This window comes from Vulpes vulpes, chromosome 12, assembly GCF_048418805.1.
Source record: "Vulpes vulpes isolate BD-2025 chromosome 12, VulVul3, whole genome shotgun sequence".
NCBI classification, from domain to species: domain Eukaryota; kingdom Metazoa; phylum Chordata; class Mammalia; order Carnivora; family Canidae; genus Vulpes; species Vulpes vulpes.
The window spans coordinates 94,259,114-94,266,900 of NC_132791.1; the positions used below are offsets into that span (position 1 = coordinate 94,259,114).

General features: G+C 41.5%; 1 long non-coding RNA gene across 2 annotated transcripts in view; it reads left to right on the plus strand.

Annotated features, from left to right (window-relative positions):
• LOC140594644 (uncharacterized) overlaps window positions 1-7,149 on the plus strand; it is a 30,643-nt gene extending 23,494 nt beyond the window's left edge. For both annotated transcript variants that reach the window (XR_011995699.1, XR_011995698.1), the window contains exons 2-3: window positions 6,106-6,191; window positions 6,564-7,149. This is a non-coding gene — a long non-coding RNA (uncharacterized lncRNA). The remainder of the gene's footprint in view (window positions 1-6,105; window positions 6,192-6,563) is intronic.
• Window positions 7,150-7,787: the final 638 nt, after the last annotated feature.

Here is a 7,787-nt window from a genome sequence, read left to right on the forward strand (position 1 = left end):
GACTTTTGTTATGATTGATGAACCTGCACTGACGTATCATCATCACTCAAAGTCCATAGTTTACTTCAGGGTTCGCTCCTGGTATTGTGCATTCTGTGGGTTTGGGCAAATGTCTAATGACATGGAGGCATCATTATAGTATCATACGGAGTATTTTCACTGCCCTAAAAATCTGTGCCCCGCCAGTCATCCCTCCCCTACTTGGCAATTCCTGATCTTTTTACTATATCTAGTACTACTGTTTCCAGTGATATCTTTCAAGAATATCATAGTGTTGGAGTCATATAAGATGTAGACTTTTCAGATTGGCTTCTTTCATTTAGTAATATGCATCCAAAGTTTCTCTGTGTCTTTTCATGGCTTGATAGCTCATTTCCTTTTAGTGCTGAATAATATTCCATTGTCTGGATGGACCAGAGTTTATTTTTCCATTCACCTACTAAGGGACATCTTCCAAATTTTGGTTGCTTCCAAATTTTGACGATTATGAATAAAGCTGCTACAAACATCCATGTGCAGGTTTTTGTGTACGCGTATATCCTCAACTCATTTTGGTAGATATCAAGGAGTGTAATTGCTGGATTATAAGGCAAGGGTATGTTTACTTCTTCTTTTTTTTTTTTTTTCTTTGAGTATGTTTACTTCTGTAAGAAACTGCCGGAGTGTCTTCCAAAGTTTAAGTAGCTATATTATTCTATATCCCTACCAGGAACAAATGAGAATTCTTCTTGCTCCACATCCTACCAGCATTTGGTATTGTCAATACTCTGAATTTTGACCAGTCTACTAGGTTATTGTTTTGATTCGCGTTTCCCTAATGACATGATGTGGAACACGTCTTCATATGCTTATTTCCCATGTAGATAATTTCACTGGTGAAGTGTCCATTAAGGTCTTTGACTCATTTTTAAACCAGGTTGTTTGTTTTCTTATTGCTGAGTTTTAAGAGTTCTTTGTGTATTTTGGTTAACAGTCCTTTATCAGATACGTCTTTTGCAAATATTTGTTCCCAGTCTGTGACTTGCTTTCTCATTCTCTTGACACTCTTTTGCAGAGCCAGAGATTTTAATTTTAATAAAGTCTAGTGTATCAATTCTTTCATGGATCATGCTTTTGGTGCTGTATCTAAAGAGTCATCCAACCATGTCCAAGGTCATCTAGTTTTATGTTATCGTTTAGGAGTTTTATAGTTTTGCATTTTACATTTATGTCTGGGATCTATTTTGAATTTGTTTTTATGAGGGATATAAGGTCTAGGGTTTTTTGTTTGTTTGTTTGTTTGTTTGTTTTTGCTTGTGATGTCTAGTTGGTCCAGCACCATTTGTTGAAAAGACTGTCCTTATTCTATTGGATATCTTTGCTCCTTTGTCAAAGGTCAGTTGACTATATTTATGTGGGTCTATTTCTAGGCTCTCTATGTTGTTGATCTATTTGTCTATTCTTTTTTTTTTTTTAAAGATTTTATTTATTTATTCATGAGAGACAGAGAGAGAGAGAGAGAGCAGAGACACAGGCAGAGGGAGAAGCAGGCTCCATGCAGGGAGCCCGATGTGGGACTCGATCCCAGGACTCCAGGATCATGACCCGAGCCCAAGGCAGGCACCAAACCACTGAGCCACCCAGGGATCCCTATTTGTCTATTCTTTTGCCAGTGCCACACATTTTGATTACTATGGCTTTATAGTAAATCTTGAAGTTGGGAAGTGTCAATCATCTATTTTTGTTCTCTTCCTTTAATATAGTGTTGGCTATTCTGGGTCTTTTGATTCTTCATATAAACTTTAGAATCCATTTTGTTAAGCACAAAATAATTTACTGGGATTTTGATTGGGATTGTATTGAACCTATAGATCAAATTGGGAAGAACTAACATTTTGACAATATTGAGTCTTCCTATTCATGAGCATGGGATATCTTTCCATTTATTTAGTTATTTTTTGCTTTTGTTTACCAGAGTTTTGTAGTTTTCCTCATATAGATATTTTATATCTTTTGTTAGATTTATACCTAAATATTTCATTCTTGGGGTGCTAATATAAATGGTAATGTATTTTTAATTCCCAATTTCACTTATTCATTGCTGGTATATAGGCAAGTGATTGATTTTTGTATAGTCATCTTATATCCTGCAACTCCATTTCTGTTTTAAACTGGTTATTGGTAGAATAATTAAGAGCTTTTGACTTCTGTGCATTTGTTATATGTAGCTACCTTGTCAAATTCTAGTACCTATAATAGGTTTTAAAAATTGACTCTTGGTGTTCTAAGTATACAATCATTGTATATATTCTTATTTCTTCTAATAGTTATTCTCCTTAATTTTCTTGTTTTATCACATCAGCTAGAACTCGTAAAAGTAAACTGAATAATTTTGATGAGGGAGGCATGTGTATTGTATGTCTTAGTCCAAATTTGAATGGTAGCTTTGGTATTTGTTTAGTTTAATGTCTATCATTGGATTTTGGTAAATAGGTTTTTATCACACTTAAAAAAATTAGGAATAGCTCCTGAATTTTATCAACTGCCTGTTTTTCTCTAACATTAGTAGTATTTGCCCCTCTTCAAATAAGCCTCTCATTAAGGGTCCCACTTTATTTTATTTTTTACATTTTGTTATTTTTTAAGTTTTTATTTTAATTCCAGTTAGTGCACAGTGCTAAATTAGTTTCAGGTGTACAATATAGTGATTCAACCCTTCCCTACATCACTCGGTGCTCATGACAAGTGCCCTCCTTAATCCTGCCCCCTATTTCACCCATCCCCCCACTCCCTTCCCCTCTGGTGACCATCATCAGATGGCTCTTTTAAGAGCCCCACTTTAAAAATTGTTGCTTTTGGGGGCACCTGGGTGGCTCAGTGGTTGAGCATCTGCCTTTGGATCCTGGATTCTTGGGATGGAGTCCCACATTGGGCTCCCTGCATGGAGCCTGCTTCTCCCTCTGCCTACATCTCTGTCTCTCTCTCTCTGTATCTCTCATGAATAAATAAATAACATCTTTAAAAAAAAATTGTTGCTATCAGCTGGCAATGAAAATTCCACAGTTCTCAATGGATGTCAAACTTGGATGACCTGCTGTATCCTCTGGAGGCCCTGGAGGGTGTCAGCTTGGAGAAGTCACTTATACATCATGGGGCAGGGCACACAGCAAGATGGAAACCAGGGCCTTACAATGAGGGGTGGAGGTGAGTGTGTCATTCCTGAAGGAGATGGGGGAGTGCTCAAGTAGAGTCCAGGAAGTAAAAGCAGGTTGAGGAAAGCAGATTGCCAGCTGTCATCAATCAAAATGTCAACGTGAGCCTGAACGACAAGGGTGGAGTTGAGGGTGGAAGCCGGTAAGATCCCTCACCAGACTTTGGGGAGAAACCTGTGGAGCAGATACCAGCTGAAGTCATGGGCCCGCCCAGGTGAATGAGGTAGTAGGAAATGGAGCTTGAGAAGCAGATGCGGGTCGTCCAATTAATCCCCTTGGCTTACCGCACCTTCTTAAAAACCCAAGAACTTATTTCCTTGTCTTCTTTTGGTTTGTCTTGAAGACAGAGTTTCATAGGCACCTGTGAATAATACACTGGGTGAAAACTTTGAATAAGACACACAACACAGTATTTCGCAATTATTATTAGATGCTTTCATCTTTTTTTTTTTTCTTTTTTCTTTTTTTTCTTTTTTTTCGCTTTCATCTTTTATAAAGAGAGAATTATCTGAAGCCAAAATTTTAAAAATAATTTAAAAAAAATTTGTTTTTTAATTATCATTTTAAAAATAATCCTTATTTAAAAAACAAAACATTGACAAAAAAAAAATCTGACCTGGAAAACAAAGAAAAATATAAAGAAAAAAATAAGAACAACTAATAATTCTGTTCCCTAAAGATAGCTCCAATTGGCTTGTTAGTGTATTTTCTCCCGGTTTTTCCCCTGTGATTTGCAATCATATGGAATCTATGTAGATAAGCAATTTTATTGCCTTCTTCACTATTGTCATGCCATAGGCATTTTCTGGTGTGATTGAGGTATGGAATCAGGAGCTCTGTGTTCCCACCATCTCTGGTACCTAGCACAATGCCTGGCAGATGCACAAGGAGCTTATTTGTTGAATGGATGTTAATTAGGTCATTAAAAAGTCTTTGTGAGGGACGCCTGGGTGGCTCAGTGGTTGAGCATCTGCCTTCTGCTCAGGGCGTGATCCCAAGGTCCCAGGATCAAGTCCCACATCCAGCTTCCTGTAGGGAGCCTGCTTCTCACTCTGCCTGTGTCTCTGCCTCTCTCTCTCTCTGTGTCTCTCATGAATAAATAAATAAAATCTTAAAAAATGTCTTTGTGAACACAGCATTGAATAGCTGCATGAAGTTCTTACAGACATGGCCTAATTTACAGAAGTATGTGAGACCACCTTGCTCCCCCACTGCATGTCTTCCCATGCCTCAACCATCCTGAATCTCTCTGAGGATCTGGGGAACACCAGTTCTCCTCACTTTTCCTGTTTCATGCTTGATGTGTCCTTTGCCTCCTGCACCCCCCTCCCCGCCCAAACTTGTCCTTGCCTTGAGGTTCCAGCTTAGCACACGCTCTGGCAAATCTGCCGTATGCCCACCCTGCATTGGTTAGAGTCCCTGTCAGTGGCCCCACAGCACCCTGGCTTATCACTTATGCTCCTGGTTGCAAATAGAAGGTGCAGTCTAAGCAGGTCAGGGAGGAGACTGTGGGGACAGACCATTTACAAAGGTGTAGGCAGGGTGACTGAAAGCCAACAGAGGAAGGTGGAGCACTCCGGGCTAGCACAAGGAAACCACAACCAGCTCTGCTTGAAGGAAGAAAGAAAAGAAGGGGTTCCTGGGGTGCAGAGAAGACTCCCAACAGAAGCTTGGTAGAGGTGCACATGGGCTCACACCCTGTGGCCTGGCAGGGAGGGTGTCCTTCCTCTCCTCATTCTCCCATCTCCCGCTGGAGCCTCCTGCTCATCAGCACCGTGGACACCAGGAGGCAAGGGTAGGACTGTGAATGGCCAGCAGCCTGGAGCTCAGAGCAGGGCGGGGGGGGGGGGGGGTGGGGGGTGAGTGCGCCTGGAGGGCAGAGTGTCCAGTATCTAGCGCTCCCCTGTCCAGCCCTTGTCCAACTGTGTGACCCTGCACATCTGCCCCGCACACAATCATGGAAGATCCTTGGAATCAGGAACCATGCTTTATCCCCTTGTAAATATATCCCCAGGAAATAACATGAAAGGCAGGGGGGGCGGGGGGGGGGGAGTCAGTAATGTGCACAGCAATTCACAGTACCATTTTTAAGAGTGGGGGATTAGAAATGCCCCCAAATAGGGAAGGAGTCCAGCAAACCAGCTAGGACATGTCATTATACAGCCCTGAAAGGATTCTCAGGTGGGCCCCGTTAACACATGTAAATGGGGTCACAGGATAACAAGTGACGAAGCCAACCCCACTGATTATAAATTTGTCACAGTGTGTAGAGGTGTCCTCTATAGGGAGAGATTAAAGGCACTTGTGTTCACAGTAGCTAAGAAATGCTGGCCAAATGTCACATCCTAAAGTTTAAGAGAAAATAACAAAGGTCTGATTGAATTGTCACAAATGTTAGTGCAAAGTAGCTAGAGTAATTAGGACTGTGCACAATACAAAAAAGGGGGATGGCAGCTTATTTCAAGAGGCGCTGCCAGGAAAAGCCACTTGGCTTTTGTCAGCTATTTCACCTCCCCCGCCCCCCAAAATCTCCAATATCCTAGTTGATAATGAAACTCCTTTTCCAACACCCGGTGGTGGGCTTTGGGAGGAATTTGTTGGCTACACACGGCAAAGGGTCTTCAAAGTTTCTCAAACTTTCATGTGCATATGAATCACCCCGGGGGATCCTGATAAATCCCAGATTCTGCTGCTCTAGGTCTGGGAGGGGCCTGAGATTTCCCCCTCTGAACAAGGTCCTATAGAAGATGAGAACACTGCTGGGCTCGACCAGGCTTTAAATAGCCAGGCCTTAAATTGGTGGGATTATTTGTTTGCTTTTCTTTTTTTTTTTTTTTTTTAACACCTTTTAAAACATCCTTGCTATTGACAAATGTGCAAATTACACACTCTTTGTCACCTACCCTGCTTCCAGATTCGGACACACCTCTGACAGTGCTGGTCTTCCGGGTTGAGAATCCCAGTATCTTCTGGGCGTCTGCACCAGCCAGAAGGAACTGGGTGAGTTTTCCTTTTAAACTAGGCATTCCAAAAATGATACCTTTTGTGTTCAAATAAATATATTTATTTATACATAAATATCGTGGGGAAAAGAATTTCAAGCCACATGTGATTCCCGTCCCTTTTCTTCCCAGCCACAATTATTTTTCTGATTATCATCACATATTTCTCACACTATCTTCATGTGAGAAATTTAAAATTCTCCTTGGAGCCTTCCATCTTCATGAATTTCTTACAATGACCTATGGAGGTGATGCAGGGCATTAATAATATAGAATTCCAAATAATGTCCAGTGACCTGGTGTGATTCCACCACACCAGAGAGGAGATAGGTCCCCACCAAGGATTCACATTTGCTGTTTGTTTCCACAGTTCTCAGGACTTGAGTCAGGTGCCCCATCAGCTGGTCTTGCTGTAGGACGAGTCTCCCCTGGAAGGAAATGGCATCTATTCTCCTCCTTTTCCAGACATTTCATTTCCATTGAAATGCTCATATTTTGCACATGTCTGCAAAGAAAACACTTCTACTATGGTTATAAGTCAAGGTGTTTGGGTTTTATTTTCTCTCCTTCACTTCCCATTAAAAAGTATCAAGAATGAGGGTCGCTGGAGGGGAGGGGTGTAGGGGACGGGGGTAATTGGGTGATAGGCATTAAGGAGGATGGAATGATGGATGGAACGAGCACTGGATCTTATGTAAGACTGATGAATCACTGAGCTCTACCTCTGAAACCAATAATACATTCGTGTTAATTAATTGACTTTAAGTAAAAAATAAAATAAAATTTAAAAAGTATCAAGAATGTACATGAAGTTCCTACTTGCAGAAGTCGCCTTTGTCACTGATTATATTTTCTAATTTAAAGATGAGCTTCTAGATCCAACAATCTAGAATCTAGAAAAAAGAATCACTTTACCTCTGCCTTATTTTGTCCTTCTCCCGGCCTTCTCTCTCTTTGCCCGGTTTTGTTTTCCCAGCTCAGTGTTGCTGTGGAAGGTTCTGATGGACCGTTGGCAAGTGAGGTCCTTCCTCCACCAGGATCCCAGGCTTGTGCCAGTGGGTGACCCCCGCCGCCTGCGAAGGCCTGAGCACATCTGAATACAAGGGCAGTGGGTGGGGATTCTCTCCACAGCTGTGTGACCTTGGCTATGCTAAATCCCTTTCCTCTGGAGACCCATTCCCTGTAAATCTAGAAAGCTGTTCCCAAGGAATTATTGCATCTTCGTCCTCCTAGATGTTCAGCGAGGATGTAGGAAGAACCCTGGTATTGGATCTGGTCTCTGGCCCCTGTTCCCTACATACACAGGTTCTTCAAACACACATCCCTCATGTGAGAGAAGATCTACACTTTGCTCCTAAATCTGTGTGTTTGTGCAGGCACAAATACACACACACACACACACACACACACACACACACACACACACACACACAGAAGCACCAAAAGTAAGCACCATCAGTCAACAGGCCTTTGCCCGGAGCTACTTCTTTGTTGTCTCTGCAAGAATATCGCCTCTAGCCAGGCCCAAGAAATTTAAGTAACTCACTAATAAATACTTCACATCTGTTCAGTGTTCTTATTCCTCAAGCACCTA